The sequence below is a fragment of the Chamaea fasciata genome, unplaced genomic scaffold (genome assembly GCF_029207755.1).
Source record: "Chamaea fasciata isolate MVZ Bird 193981 ecotype frontalis unplaced genomic scaffold, bChaFas1.0.hap1 SCAF_435, whole genome shotgun sequence".
Taxonomy (NCBI): Eukaryota; Metazoa; Chordata; class Aves; order Passeriformes; family Sylviidae; genus Chamaea; species Chamaea fasciata.
Genome location: NW_027094520.1, coordinates 41,929 through 56,828, shown reverse-complemented (window position 1 = coordinate 56,828; position 14,900 = coordinate 41,929). Strand labels below are relative to the sequence as shown.

The window sequence follows — 14,900 nt, the reverse complement described above, 5'->3', positions numbered from 1 at the left end:
CAACGGACGGCCTGTTTCGTGGGTAAGTAAAGTCACCTGCCCTGGTGCCTGATGTCAGTTTGTAGCATGCCTTTGGCCCTCAAAGGGAAGCCAGGCTTTCAGCTTGTGGCGGCTTGCATCTGGAAAAATCCTGTTCTGTTCGGGATTGTAGGTGGAAGAGGACAGGTGCCGGCACAAGGAGTTCGGCAGCAATGATGGCCTGTTTCCCAGGTAAGTAAAGTCAGCTGCCCAGGTGCCTGATGTCAGTTTGTAGGAGGCCTTTGGCCCTCCATGGGAAGCCAGGCTACAAGCTTGTGGCAGCTGGCATCTGGAAGAAATCCTGATTCGTTCCGGATAGTAGGGGGCAGAAGCAGGATGCCCGGCAGAGGGACTTGGGCGTGAATGACGGTCGTTTTCAATGGGAAACTGAACTCAGCTGCCAGCTTCCTGATGTCAGTTTGTAGCAGGCCTTTGTCTCTCAAAGGGAAGCCAGCCTTCCAGCTTCTGGCAGTTGGCATCTGGAAGAAATCCTGATTCGTTCCGGATAGTAGGGGGCAGAAGCACGATGCCAGGCAAAGGGTCTTGGGCACGAATTATGGTTTTTTAAAATGGAAACTGAACTCACCTGCCCAGGTGCCTGATGTCAGTTTGTAGGAGGCCTTTGGCCCTCCAAGGGAAGCCAGGCTTAGAGCTTGTGGCCGCTGGCATCTGGAAGAATTCCTGATTTGGTCGGCATTGTAGGTGGCAGAAGCAGGATGCTTTACACCCATTAGGGAGATTTAATAGTGATTTTAGGCTATTTTTGTGGGGTTTTTTTAAACCAATTTTTTCAATTTTATGCCTCTTGGTTGGATTTTAGAGCGCTTTGGATTCTTTTAACCCCATTTGGCTGATTTGAGGCCAAACCATGGAGATTTAGGGTGTATTTTAGTGCCCTTTGAGTAATTTTAGGCCACTTTGTGGGGATTTTAATCCCATTTGGATAATTTGAGGCCAAACCTGATCGGGTTTAGGGTGGATTTGAGACCCCTTTGGAGAGTTTTAGGCGCATTTTGGGTGATTTCAGGACCCTTTTAGGACCGCGCGTCCCCTTGGCCGCGCCCCTTTCCCCTCCCAGTTCCCGCCCTTTCTCTGACCCCGCCTCATTCCGTTCGTTCTCCGCCCTTTCATTGGCCACGCCTCTTTTCCCTTGGGCCCCGCCCATCTGCTGGCGCGTTCCGTCCCGCGCATGCGCAGATGACCCGGAAGTGGCTCCCCCGGTCGCTGCCATCTTTGTTCCCTGTCCCCCGCGCCGGCTCTGGCGTGTCCGAGACCTACGGTGGGGCAATGGGGGATCTCTAGGGGATCTCTAGGGGATCTCTAGAGGTCTGGGGGGACCTGGGGGTGTCTTTAGGGGTTTTAGTGGGTGGTCTGTAAGGGGTTTAAGGGGGTCCATAGGGGATTTAGGGCGGTCTGGGCGTCCCTAAAGGGAGTTTGGGCAGGCTATGGGGCTCCATAGGGGTCTGAGGGATCTACAGAGGGTCCGTAGAGGTCCGTAAAGGGGCTCGGGGCGTCCCTAAGTCCGGGGGTCTGGGGGTCTCTTTTGGGGATTATTGGGGGTCTGGGTGGCCTTTCTGGGGGTTGGGGGGGTCTATAGGGGATCTGGGGGAGCCTGTAGTGGCTCCGGGGAGGTGTGGGGGTGTCTGTGGGTCCCTGTGTGGGGTTTCGGGGCGGTCTGAGGGTCCCCAAAAGGGGTCTGAGGGGGCTCTAGGGGATATATAGGGGATCTCGAGAGGGTTCAGGGTGGCCTGGGGGTCTCTCTAGGGGATCTGGGGGTCTCCCTAGGGGATTTTGGGAGGGCCTGGGGGTCCCTAGAAGGGGTGTGACGGTACATTTAGGGGATCTCAGGGTCTCTGCAGGGGATTTGGGGAGGGCTTGGGGCTTCCTAAAAGGGGCTGGGGGGGGGAGGGTCCTATAGGGGATTTGGAAGGGGGCTGGGGGTCTCTATAGGGGATTTAGGGGGGGTCTGGGGGGTCTATAGGGGTGCCGTGGCAGAGGAATTCCCTCGGTCGCTGCTGTACATTGTCCCTGCTGAGGCTCAGACACTGTCAGGACACATTCCCTGGTTGTAGGATTCGTGCCCGACCAAGCACTATGCTTATGTCTCCAGCGTTACTTTGCAACAAAAACAGGGGAAGGCAAACTCTATGTACGGCCCATGGTATTTTCGAGGGTCTAAAACTCACTAAGTCATCGATCTGAGAGGTGAGATCCATTTGGAATTAATGGCACGGAGAAGTAGTGCAACACGGAAAAGGGAAGCATAGAAATAAATAGAGGAAAACCTCTTGGTTTATTTCTTGCGTTTTCATTTCACTTATGGAAAGCTGTTGCAGTTTCCCAGCAGCCTTCATCACAGTCCCAGCTGCTCTTTTCAAGAACCTTTGGTGGAGAACGAGGTCGAGCTTCTGGCACAAGATGTGCCACCAACTGCAGCTTCTCCTGGATTTCCATACTGAGTGCAGCACGACTTTTGCAGCAAAGCAGGACAAATGTTTGGAAAACTTTACAATTTCTCCTTTATTTTTTCCTTGTGGGCTGGGGAGTTGTGCCATTGGTAAGGTTTTCCGTGTTACTGTTTTAATCCAAGAAAACAGGAGGTGGCACCAGCACTTGTTGGGGAATGCAACCCTGACTGAATCCAGAGACAGAATCTCCCTGACACTGTGTGAGCTCCCCGGGCTGGGCTCAGGTTCCTGCTGGGACTCTGCAGAGAGCTCCAGCTGGGATCAGCAGCAGCTGGAAATACCTCTGGGCATCTCCCTTTTCTGCTGCTCGGAGGAAGCAGTGAAGTGAGTCAAGAAGTTCTGGGTTTTCTTTCTCCGGGTGCATTTTTGCATTGTGTTTGACACCCCAGCGGCAATTTTTGTGATGGCCTCTCTAAGTTGATTCTATTTCAGCAGCACCAGCAGCAGGGCTGTGTTGGAGCACTGCAAATGTGGCCTGTGTGGCTTTAATTCCCCTCGACTTAGTGCCCGGGGACTTGGGAGCATTTCAATCTCTTCTTTGCACGGTGCCTGCACCAGAAAGACTGAGTTCACTGTCACAAAAGCACAGCGGGTAGCAAGGATGGAAAAAGGCAATTGCAGTTGTCCTGATAAAATCCAGTCGGCAGCCAGAGGGGTGCAGCAGCAGCCGCGATCTCCAATTACCAAGGCAAAGGCAGCAGCAGCCTCCTGCCGTCACCTCAGGCTGAGTGAAACAGTGCTGAAAACAGCGCTGGAAGCCGACCCTTCCTTTCTCTGGAGGCTGGGTCAGGGCAGCACAGGCGGCCCTGAGCAGTCTGGGCTGTTGGCGGGTGTCCTCGGTTGAAGTATATTCTATCACCATCTTCATGAACTGTTGAAACCAGGTGAGGCAGTGCTCCCTGCCTCCTCCACTCTGGCTTATCTTCTGTTAATGGGCCCATCAACACCTTTGCTACACAGCTCACAGATAACCCCCTCCTGGACTACCTCCTGTTAATGGGCCCATCAGGCCTTATCACATGACTCACCATCCCATTGTGAGATGCTCCGCCCAGAGGGAGAAACCAAGCATTCCAGCCTGGATATAAGCTGAGACTCTGAACACCAGAGGGACGCTTACCCACTGGATTCCCAGAGGACCCGAGCTACCAGACCTTTCTACAGGATCACTGCTTCAGGAAGACCACCTCATCTGGACTGCTTCCATCACTACGCTCAGGTTGTATTCTGACTCTGTCAGTGTTCTTTTGTATTATTGCATCTATTTTATTTTACTTTCTTTCTTTTTTTCCTATTAAATTGTATCTCTGACTTGGAGCCTCTCATTTGTTTTGCCTTCAAACTACTACAGCGGGTGAGCGTTGCTCCAGTCTGCAATTGAGCCGGACAAAGGCCTTGGAAGGCGAGGCAGGAGCAGGTGGGAAGGGGCTGGCGCTGCTGCTGCTCCTGCCCGGGAGCCCCGGCGGGGCCGGGCCGGCGCCCGCTGCGCTGCGGCTCCTGCTGCTGCCAGAGCCGGGCGGGCCTCGGGGACAGGGAATGGACACGGGGGGACAGCAAAGGCCGGCGGGGCTGCAGGGATGCTGGTGCTCGGGCCAGCGCCAGCACGGAGCTTTGGCTGCAATTAACCCAGAGGGAACCGCTGGGCAAAGGCTCCATTTCAGCCTTTCTTTCCTCATGGCTGCGAAACGACCGAAATAAAAGGAGAACCAGCAGGGCCCGGCCCCTTCTCCTTCGGGAGGAGCTCCACGCCTGGGGCCAGGAGGGGCCCTGAGGGGCCGTGAGGGGCAATGAAGGGCCATGAAGGGCTGTCAGGGGCCAGGAGAGGTTCTGTGTAGCCAGGAGGGGTTTTGAGGGGCCGTGAGGAGCCTCAGCCCCGGCACAGCGGGGTCCCACCGTGTCCCCAGGGCAGGGCAGCCGTGAGGGGCCGCGAGTGCAGACGTGGCAGCAGAGCGGGCTTGGGGCACCTCTGGAAGGGGATGAGAGCCTTCCCCAGCTCCAAACCACACCAAACCCACCACTAACAGGATTTCCCATCTTTAAAATCCACTGGCAACTTGGAGTCGACTGAACAGTTTAATCCCAGTGGAAAATGCAAGGGAATTTTCCTAATGACTTACATCCAGCCTTGGTTAATCATGTCTAAGATTTAAAAATCTGACCAGTGAAAAGTAACACTAATAAATAATAAGAACAATAGCAAGAAATAAACTCCCAAATCCCAACACTCAGCACCACACCAAAATGACAAACCTCATTTTTCTTTACTAGCACAAGGTTCATGAAAACAAATCCTGATAACTTTCTCCACCTCACATCTTCCCCACCAGACAAAGGAGGCCATTTGCAGTGTTTAATACAAGTCACAATTGAGGGCTGGAGGAAAGAACGACGAGACACTACCAATTTACATGTCAAACCCAGCGGTCCAGCTTCAAAGTGGAGAGAATAAAATGGAATGGGGGCAGGGGCTGGTCAGATGTTCCTCTAAAGGATGGCAAAATCACCTCCAAGTGAACAGGAGGGGAAAATCAATCCCTATAAACCACCCAGGGTGTTCAGGGACTCAGCTGTGAGGAGCTGGACATGGACAGAGGCATCTGGAACAGTTCTTTCCTCAGGCTGAGCTCTCCAGCCTGGCCCTGAAGTCAATCAAGTGCTTTCCCAGAGCATTCCATGGTTGCCAAGCACCCTTCAAGATGTGGCTCACAGGAGCAGAGAACCTTTCTCAAGGTTCTGAGCAGAAAAAGTGGCAAGAGATGCCCAATTCAGAGCTCTGTTTAAAAACCTGGAAAATAAAAATCAGTTGAACTCTGAAGCCCAGCGGTGGCTCCCAGAATCTCAGAGCCAAGGGAAAACGGGAAAGGCTTTTTACAAGAACCAACACTGAAGAGCTCCCAGATGAATGTGTGTGACATTTTGAGAGGCTTCCAGTTTTCTACAGTTTTCCTTGAATTGTTGAAATTGATTTTGCCTTTGCCTCCTCTTGCACTAAAGGAGCCTCATTTCGGCACCAGGAAGGCAAAGCTCATTCCTGGCCCTGGCTGCTGCTGTCCATGCAGCATTTCCATCCCTCCCGTTGCCTCTTCCCTCAGGATCCCCAGCAGCAGCAGCTGCCGGAGCAGCACATGGAAGCTGCAGATGGAAGTGCTGCCCACCCCAGCCTGAAGCTGCACAAGGATCCTGCTGCCAGGAACCCCCAATATTCCCTCCCAGGGGCCCTGCAAACAGTCACCAATTTTCAGAAGAGCAGTGTGGACAGCAGCTGCACCTGGCCGTTATCCTCTATGAAAGGAAGAAAAAAAGACCTCAGCATCGGCTGCTCGGGGCTCAGCTGGGCGTGAGCCTGCAAACCCACAGGGCACCAAGTGTTTGGTGGGCACACAGTGGCCGTGGCTGGGGGCACAGAGCCTTGCATGGTCAGAGAGTGGCAGGAGCACCGCAACCAGCAGCAGGGCGACAGGGCTGGGTCTCAGCATGTCCTTGTCCAAAACTGCAAAGCTGAGTATCACGGCCGTCATCCTGACTGACTGTTCATCTGTGTCCCGCAGGAGCTCCACAAAATGTTCAGGCAGGGGCCACACTTTTCTGGCCTGTGAGGAACACAAGTCGTGAAACGCCGCCCTGGTGCCAACAGGGCCCAGAGGCCAAAGGCCTGTCCCGAGGTACTCGGGCAGCCGAACCAGGAGGCAGGAGAGCTGGGAGCAGCTGCCTGAGCTCTCGAAGCCCAGCCAAGCCCAAGCGACTGCATTCCCCAGCTCAGCTCCAGCCACTGCCCCCTTGTCACCATTGAGGGAGGGATCCTCAGTGAGCTCGAGAAGGGCCCTGAGCGCAAGGTTCCACCTTTCCCTGCACTCACTCCGCAGGTGCTTTGGGGGAGCGCCAGAGCAGCCGGCTGGCAGGAACATGGCAGCTCCCCAGGGGCTGCTTGTGGCCTCTGACACCCAATTCCTCAGGGCTTCCCACCAGCCCAGCCCCTCAGAGTCTCCCCCAGCCCGGCCAGCCTGCCCGGCAGCAGAGGCGCAGCCCCACAGCAGCTCCAGAGGAGCCCGATCAAGAGGCACCGCGGAGCCCTCAGCAATCCGGCCAGCAGCACACGGGCAGGAGGACACAGACGGCGGTTCCTGGCTGGCACAGGGCTTGTGGCCATCTCCAGGCTCCGGCCTCGCAGGGATGCCCACAGCCCAGGCCCCCGCCCACGCGCTCTCTTGGCAGTGCAAAGGCTTCCGCAGGACCACCGAGGGCCGAGGGGCTTCTGGCCATTTTCTCTGCAAGGCTGCACGCCTGGGCAGCATGCTGAGCACAAAGCACCCTTTTCCCCCTCTTCCCCTGTGCACCCAGGGCAGCAAAAGAAAAATCCTGGGAGTCCGTGTATTGTAACACATATCCTATATTTATATACTGAAGAAAAAAAAGAAGAAAAGAAGAATCCTGTAGAAGAAGAAAATCCCCGCTGGCTCAGTTGGCCCCAGCAGACAGAGTGTCCCAGATCAGCTCTCCGTAGAGCTCCAGCAGCGCAGCCAGCCCAGGCCCGACAGTCGAGGCCGTGTCTTCCGTGCCCTGCGCAGCTGATCTCGCAGCTTCCGCGGGATGGAGTACGGAGCTCTCTGGACTGCCCGGAGGACCAAGGCTGTTTCAATGGCCAGGTTTCTGATGGCAGGGCTGCTGTCATCTGCCGTGTCTTCAAGGGCTGCAAGACAGAGGAACACGGGGCCATAGCCCTGATCAGCAGGGACCCGAGGAGAGCCCCCTGCCAGGGCCAGCCCAGCCCGCTCTTGCCATGGCCACGAGGGAGCAGGGACCAAGGGGATTGAAACATTAATTTTGAAGAATTACAGACTTTAACTGGATATTGCTGAAGTAAGACAGATAGACTTCCCTTTTGATAAGCAGAAGCCGGATTCAAGGAACTGATAAATCATGGGGCCTGTCAACTTATGTTTGTGTATTCTGACTAATCAATAGGCTTCAAGAAGGACAATGAACTCAGAAATCAAATACTCCTGGGAAAATGGGATTCAGTTGTCACGCAACACTAAAAGGTTAAAAAGTCAAAGTGAAGAAGACTCACTTACTTCATCATTTTGAGACCCCGCCCCATAAAAAAGACCACCGACCCATTTCAAAGAACAAACCACGCATGCTTAATAGCTTTTGGCTAATTACCATAGGAAGCGGGGAATGGGAGGTACTGAAGTCATGAATATACATTTGTGTTTTGGGTATTCAATCCTTCTGTACATAAAAAGACCCTGTGATCTTCTGTGAGCGCGCGTGTGTTCGGGAGCTATCCCGCACGCTGTCTGGCGTCGTAATTAAACATACACTTTCTAACTCTAAACTGCTGGAGAGTCTTTTGTCCGTCATTGTTGGATATCGGCATTAGGGCGCTATTCCTATTTTTTTAATAATTCAATAGAACACCCCAAATTGCCCAATTTGGACCCCAAATTTCCAAGAATTAGCTGTATAGAGCCAAAAATTCACAAAAATTTCCTTTATGGGCGCCAAAACTCCACTATAGAGATGCCAAGACTCCCCCAGACCCCCTTACATCCCAAGTAGAGAACCCTAGATCCCCTATAGGGTCCCCCAGGCACCCAAGGACCCTCTATCGAGCCCCTACATATCCCCTCAGACCCCCCTGGGGACCTCCAGACCCCCCCAGACCCCCCAAATCCCCCACAGGGACCCACAGACACCCCCAGACCTCTCCGGACCCGCTACAGGCTCCCGCTGACCCCTAGAGATCCCCTACAGACCCCCCAAACCACCAAAACGCCACAGAAACCCCCCAAATCCCCCACAGACACCCAGACCCCATTTAGGGACGCCCGGACCCCCTTTACGGACCCCGCTGGACCCTCTACAGAGCCCCCAGACCCCGATAGAGCCCCGAGACCCGCCCAGCCCCCTTTAGGGATCCCCAGACCGCCCTAAAGCCCCTACAGACCGCCCCAAATCTCCTGCAGATCCCCCACCAAATCCTCTAAGGAGACTTCCAGGTCCTCTCAGACCCCTATAGATCCCCTATGGATCCCCTATAGATCCCCTATAGATCCCCCATGCCCCCACCGCAGGTCTCGGACACGCCGGAGCCGGCTCGGGGGACCGGGAACAAAGATGGCGGCGCCCGGGAGAGCCACCTCTGGGTCGTCTGCGCATGCGCCGGACGGAACGCGCCAGCAGATGGGCGGGGCCCACGGGAAAAAGAGGCGTGGCCAATGAAAGGGCGGGGAACGAATGGAACGAGGCGGGGTCAGAGAAAGGGCGGGAACTGGGAGGGGAAAGGGGCGGGGGTCCAGGAAACGGCGGGAATTTTGAGGGGGAATGGGCGGGGTCAAGGGAACGCGCGGTCCTAAAAGGGCCCGGTTTGGCTTAAAATCACCCAAAAGACCCTAAAATCTCCGGCACCGAGACCGAGACCGACACCGGAACCGAGACCGGCACCGCTCCGGGACCCGCACTGTGGGACCGACACCGAAACCGGCACCAGAACTGGTACCGGAACCAAGACTGACACCGACACTGGGACCGGCGCCGGGAGCGCTTCGGAACCAGCACCGGCACCAGGACTGCTCCAGGACTGCGGCCAGAACCCAGACCGGGAGCGCTCCGGGATGGAGACCGAGACCGGCACCGGAACCAGCACCGAGACTGGCACCGCTCCGGGACCAGGACTGCGATTGGCAGTGGGAGCACTCCGGGACCAAAAACGGCACCGGCACCGCTCCGACACCGAGACTGAGACCAGGACTGAAACTGGAACCGGCACTGGCACCGAGACTGGCACCGCTCCGGGATCGAGATCGGCACCGCGACCGGAATCAGCACCGGGAGCGCTCCGGGACCGAGACTGAGACCGAGGCCGAAACAGGGACCGGGATCGGACCCGGAATCGCTCCGGGATCGGCTCCAGGATCGCTCCGGGACCGCCGCGTTCGCTGCGGGGAGTTTTGGCCGCGCCCCCGGGCGGGACTGGGAGGGACGGGGAGGTTGCCCTGGGCCGGGCGGGACCGCCTCGGTTCGCATCGTTCCGAGGCCGCCACCCCGGTCCAGATGATCCCAGTTTCTATGGTTCTGATCCAGATGGTCCAGCCTGTGAAATCCCAGTCCATGTGATCCCAGTCCATGTGATCAAGAACTCTCCAAGTTTGATTTACTATCAAACCACATCCCACCCACCCAGCCCCACACAATCCCGATCCCAACATCCGCCCACAAAAATATCCCCAAACCAACTGTACCATTTAGAGTTGTAACCCGTTCATTCTTATCCCATCCCCACTCACGTGGACCCCCATGATACCCTGAGGTTGCCAGGTTCAGGTGACGACTTCTGGGATGTGATTCTTGAGTACTGGTATATCTAACAGTGTCTTCAGACCACGGCCACTCAGCTGGCTCCTGGCCATGGGAGTGTGGCAGGATACAGAGAAGTATTAATAATGTTAACATGGTTATTTTGTTTTCATGTCACTTGAAGTGTCCCCTCGGAGTTCTCCTGCAATAGCAAAACACAGAAAAATCTGCCACCTAAGGGCAGAACATTAAAATGATGGAATTATCCAGCGGGTATTTATCCGATGTTCTTTTCCTAAGGCATCAGATGCTATCCACACAACTTTATTCAGAGAAGTTTTCAACACAAGTGGTACTTCTCCCACCGTAGGGAGGTCTACCAAAACAGGGTGTCCCGGGTCATGAACTGGATTTTCGGGATCATTTGGTCCTCTTTGTGAGGAGATTAAGCTCAGAGGATTTGGGCAAAAAGCAGTAATTTTGGCGCACCCATTCACCCCCCATCTTTCATTTTCACTTTGCACAGCTTTATGCAACCGGCCATCCCAGCCTCCCTCTTGTGGTTTCAGAAGTCGTCTTAAAAGACCGTTAGTCCTTTCTACAATTCCGTTAGCTTGAGGGTAATAGGGAGTGTGAAAAGTCCATTTTATCCCTTCACCTTTTGCCCATTCCTGTACTACTTTAGCAGTAAAGTGTGACCCATTATCAGATTGAATTTCCTGTGGTTTTGGGAAAGTCCCGAACCATATCTGCAATGCTTTAACAGTGTTTTCCCCTGTAGCCCTTTTAAATGCCTCGGCCTGAACTGATCCAGATGTAATCTCAACCCCCACTAACACAAAATGTTTACCTCCTGATTGCTTAAAGGGACCCATGTAATCTACCTGCCATGCATCCCATAAGCCTTTACCTGTCCTCAAGTGTAGTGGGTCATCCTCTAAAGGATGTCTTTCTAGCCGTTTGCGACGCTGCTCACGGGCTGAAATGCAGGTGTTACACATTTCTCTGGTAACGGGCCAAGCCCGGGCATGAGCTTCCTGGTATAAATCTTTTGTACCTGTGTGTTGTCGTTTTACATGCAGCCATTCTAATAAGTGCTCCCAATCTTCAGTGATTTCATCCTTTTTCAGAGGACTTAATTTTGCTAATTCATCAGCTCTGTTATTCCATTCTCCTGCTGGATTATCATCTGTCTGGTGAGAGGCTACCCACCCTACAGCAAAATTCCCTTGACTTGCAATTTGTAAAATTTCTTGCCACTTTTCTTTCTGCCACACTGGAATTCTGTTAACTTCCCAATCATTCTGTTGCCAGAAAGGCAGCCGTTCAGTGCAGCCCTTATATACAGCATAGGAGTCAGTGTAAATACAGACAAGAGAGGTGTTTTGTGCCTCCCTCTGGAAAACACTCCAAACAGCTCTAAGTTCCCCAATTCGGGCACTGCCTTCCCCTTCTGTAATGATCCGCTCTGCAGAAGAAGTGTGCAAAGCTACAGCTCTGTATTTCCACACTTTTCCTTCACGCTTAGCTGAGGCCTCAGTAAACCATGAATGTGCTGTTTGCTCAGGGGAGAAGGGAGGGGCTATTTTAAGAACTGAGGCAGGTTTGTCTTGGCTGCTATTCAGATTCTCTGTGTCTTGTATTGGTAAATTTTTCACAGCGCCTTCAGTAATTGAAAAGATGTTATTAGAATGCTCTATTTGTGCATACCATTTCCTTACTGAGGCTCGTTGTGCTACCCCTTCAGGAGGTGGAGTCCCTGTGATCACTATTTTAATGACTTTAAAGGGACCTCTCAACACAATTGGTTGTTTTCTTGTGATTTTTTCTACTTCTATGAGAGCTTGGGTAACAACAAATAAGCCTTTCTCCCAAGTTGTAAATCTTTTTTCAGCATCTTTCAAGCCACGGGAGTAGAAGCTAACAGGTCTGATTGGGCCTTCAGGACCCCTTTGCCATATATGTACTGACAATCCTGAGGTAGCAAATCCCCATTCTACCTGAAAAGGATCTGCTGGGTGGATAGGGCCTAGGGCCTGATGAGCTGTGGCTTCAAAAATCAACAATTGTAATGCTTCTTCCTGAGAAGGGCTCCAGTCCCATTTTACTCCCTTTCTCAACAAATCATCAAGAGGTCTGGCAATAATTGAAAAATCTGGAATGTGTTTTCTCCAAAATACCAATAGTCCTAGAGCTTGTTGGAGTTCTTTTCTAGATTCAGGCATCTTGATTTGATCTAAAGAAGTTAGGGTGTCTGGTGGGATGCATGTCATACCTCCTTTCCACCAGATGCCTCAAAATTTCACTTCTTGAGAAGGTTTTTGTATTTTTCTGAGGGGATCTGCAAACCAAGGCTTTCTAAGTGGGAAATTATTTTCTGTTGAACATCCTCCACTACTTCTTTTTCTTCCCCTCCCACTAAAATATCATCTATGGACTGGTAAACAGCTACAGTGTCAGGTTTAGATAGTTCTTCTAATTCTTGGGCTAAAGCATGGTGGGCTAAAGTGGGGGAGTGTCGCTACCCTTGGGGTAGACGTGTGAAGGTATATTGCTGTCCCTCCCATGTAAAGGCAAAACGGTCCATATCTTCTTGTTGTATGGGTATCATGAAAAACATGTCTTTAACATCTATTGTTGCCGTAATAGAGTGAGCTTTCTCCTGAATTGATATTATTAATTCAGCTGTATTTGGGACCGCTGCTGTAAGAGGGTCTGTGTTGGCATTAAGCCGTCTGTAATCAACTGTCAGTCTCCACTTTCCATTGGGTTTTTTAACTGGCCAGATTGGTGAGTTAAAAGGGCTGTGAGTGTTAACAATTAGTCCTTGATCTTTCAATTCCTGAATGACTGGCTTGATGCCATCTTTAGCACCAGAGGGTAAAGGATATTGTTTCACAGAAGGGATTTTGCTGAACGGTAGGGAAGGAGCTGTTTGTAGCAGCCTGATGTTAAGGCTGGGAGCTCCGAAAGACCAGAGAAAGCCTTCTGAGTCTTCCCATTGTCTCCCAGCAAGTATATCCATCCCTAACAAACTGTCAGGAATGTTTCCGATGACCATTTGGACAGCTATTGGGTTGTCTTCTCCGGGCAGTGTGAGTTTTACTAGAGCGATACTCATAGACTCTGTAGTTCCTAGGGCATTTAAAACACAACATGGTTTTTTGCTGGGAACAAGCCCACACTTTTGGGCGTGTGTGATTTTCAATGCACTGATTTGGGCCCCTGTGTCCACAACAAAAGTTATTAATATTTGTTTGGGGCCAACTATTGCTGTAATCAATATGTCCCCTGTTCTCGGGTCCTTTGTGAGCTTCCTCAAAAACATCCAGTCTCCGTTTCTTCGCTCACTATCGAGAAACGGAGTTTCTAGTTTAAAGGAGGTTGGTGTGTTTCACTTCCCTGAAGCGGGGAGAGAGCATGCTGTGTCTCATTGCTTAAAACCTGTGTTGGGGAATGTTGTGGCTGGTTGCCCAAGGCTTGTGGAAGAGGAGGTGCACTGGGTTGTTGGTTGGATGATTCCCACACAATAGGTTTGGGACAGGGCCAATTGGAAATTATTTTAGCCAATTTATCATACGGCAATTTATCCATTACTTCTCGTGGAACTCCCCTTTTCAGCCCTAGCAACCACAGCTGCTGCCGTCTGGAAATTTGTTTTCCCTTTTCTGGTTTTTCATTAGGAGAAGCAATGTGCCTGACTCCTCTGGGTTTTTCTGGTTTGTCCTCTGAGTACTTCACTGGTCCATATTTTCTACTGTAATTTACTAACTCCTCTGCTACCTCACTCCATGTCCAAAGTTTATAACTGCTGTTAGATTGTGTGCTAGGAGTTGTAAAAGGTGAGGAGTCAGTGGAGTCAGTGGAACCAGTTTGATCTCTTGTGTGTCCGAGAAATCTTTCAAGTCTATCTACCGAGGAGATAGATGCTATTGTTTTTTGAAGAAAAATTGCTGTTGGTTTAAGAGACTCTGGCAAACCTCGAATGAAGGGGGTCATAATCTCAGGTTTGACAGGCTGTTGCATTGGCGACTCATAGCCAGAGATTAATTTTCTTTCCTGTATCATTTGCAAGCATGCAGCTTTGTGTATGTTTTCTAGGAGTTGGTCTGAGGTGCCGACTCTTGCCAGAGGGTCGCCCGTCTCTAGGGGGTTTAACCCCCCTGCCCAGTGAGCTGCACACTGTGTCAGGGAGCATGGAGCATGTGTGTTTCCTGTTGTTAAGAAAACTCCATGTCCCCAGTAGCCACTTGCTTCCTGTTCACTTAATTTAATTTGGTCGCCCCCTGTGAGGGAAACTCTGAAAACATACTCCATCTCCGATTCACTAGAGAGGCGGGAGTATTCTTTCTTTAATTTAGCTAATTCAGTGGCTGTGTATGGTATTTCTTTGGTGGTTATGTGGGGATCATGATCCTCTTCATTTATATAATTATATTCGGTTTTAATGAGAGGTCTCAAGTTGGAATAACAGTGCTCCCCACAATTTTGCATGTGTACTAATTCTTTCTGAGGGTATATTTGTTTCATTTTGTATGTCTCCTTTCCTTCTATTTCTGTGGGTAAATCTGCAGATTTTAAATTTTTGCTTCGCTCTTCTGCAAGAGAAATCTGCAGCAAATAATTCTGATTTCTTTCCTGTTCTAATTGTTTTTGCAAAGCTTCTACCAAATTCTGCAGGGATTCTATGACTGCTTTTTCTTCACTTACCCGTTCAAAACGGGTTTCTATGGCTGCCGAAAGACAGGCCCCCAAAACTGAGCAAAGAATGGTTTTATTTCTGCCCAGTTTGTATCTAGCATCATGTTGCAAAGAATATATTCTATCTACAATCTTTTCAAAGTTAAACCAATTATTCTGTGCCCACCTTTCTCCGTCTGGAGAAGGTCTAGCACCATGTTTGGCTAGCAAAGCATAAAATGCGTTCTTATCTTTTTCACTCATTTTGTGCAGGGACCAAAACCACTCTCAGGGAGGTACGCTTCAAGTTACACCGAAGGCACAGCTAAAACTGTGTTTCCCTTTGCTTCCCTGGAATGGGCGAGGAGACCAAAACTGCCTGGGAGGTTCACCTTAGTTCCAAAGAGTTGTCTCCTCAACTACACCAAGCAGCCC

The 14,900-nt window shown here is 51.6% G+C and overlaps 1 long non-coding RNA gene across 1 annotated transcript; it reads right to left on the bottom strand.

Annotated features, from left to right (window-relative positions):
* Window positions 1-6,857: 6,857 nt before the first annotated feature.
* Window positions 6,858-8,027, bottom strand: LOC136305479 (uncharacterized). The gene is made up of 2 exons (XR_010725360.1): window positions 7,650-8,027; window positions 6,858-7,173 (listed from the first exon to the last, which is right to left on the bottom strand). It is a non-coding gene; the product is annotated as an uncharacterized lncRNA (long non-coding RNA).
* Between the last annotated feature and the right edge of the window lie 6,873 nt (window positions 8,028-14,900).